Below are 1,391 nucleotides of genomic sequence, written 5' to 3' on the forward strand. Positions count from 1 at the left end.
ACTTCCGGTCAGTCATTGTTATGGTCGGCCATTATTATGATTGACCGTTGACTGAACACTATTCAATTTTTTTCTCCGTGTTTTTCTCCTTGTCTCCGTATTCTTTCTGTTGAAGAGCGTAGCTCGAAACGTCAAAGACTTTCCGTATTCCCGAGCGTCATACTAATATATACTTTTGTTATTTACACCACCTGTCCTCGTCTGTTGTTATTATTTGTATATTCTCCCATATATATATATATATATATATATATATATATATATATATATACATACACATATAGATACACATATACACGCATACAAACACGCATATGTGCTTACCCATACATACTTATATATACCCGTAATAGTTCATATACAAACACATGCATGTACGTACAGACTGTTGTAAGCACATGTACACACGCACACACTCGTGGATATACGCACACATATACATATACATGTATATACATATACACATATATGTATACATTCACATTGATATTACATATAGACAATTATACATACATACACATACACTCGCATGCACACATGATATCTATGCGGTTGTAATATTATTTGTGTGTTAGTATAGAGAGGGATGGGGGAAGGTGAAAGCGAGAGAGTTTATTGAATTATTAATATTCTGTGCGGTATCGGGAAATTTGGAGCGGTGGCAATATCTTGGGATTTACTCACTATGCTTATTTACCAGATTTTCCTTACTCAACAGGATACACAAGGCTTCTTCAAGGCGTACGCAGTTTTAATTTTTTATTATTATTTGCCGCCGAATGTAACTGCGCTTGCGCGGTGGATTTGAAAAATTATAATGTATAAGTATGTAGCACGTGTATTTTTCGATGCTGCATAAATATGCATTAATTTTAGCGCCCTTACTGAAGAAGCACGGATGGCAAATTAATTTATTTGCACATTGATGTAGAAACTTGAGTCTAAAGGTAACTTAAATATATAATATTTATATTTTTCATTCCCTTAGAAATTACTCTTATTCGGGGTTTGGGCTTTAACTGCCCTCTCTCGCATGTAAGGTGTCCTGTTAAAGGTACACTATTTTATATGAAAAATATGTTATCTATTGACTTTATTACGCATGCTAGCAACCGGTAGGAAAATTTCTATAAATGTTCTACCCTTATTATTTTCACTGTACGCTAATCCGGATCTCTGCTGATGAAAGCTCCGGAGTTAGATATAATTTTATCTAGCTAAATAGCTTGAAACCATGGTACAGAGTGTAGACTGGTAAAAATGTTTTTATTTTTCATTCTCTTTCGAAATTATCCCTATTTTTGTGGTATAGAGTTTTTTGCTACTCTTTCTAGCGGGTAGATGTCCTATTATAGGCATCTCTATATTTTAAATGAATATATATATATATA

This window comes from Octopus bimaculoides, chromosome 8 (assembly GCF_001194135.2).
Source record: "Octopus bimaculoides isolate UCB-OBI-ISO-001 chromosome 8, ASM119413v2, whole genome shotgun sequence".
NCBI classification, from domain to species: domain Eukaryota; kingdom Metazoa; phylum Mollusca; class Cephalopoda; order Octopoda; family Octopodidae; genus Octopus; species Octopus bimaculoides.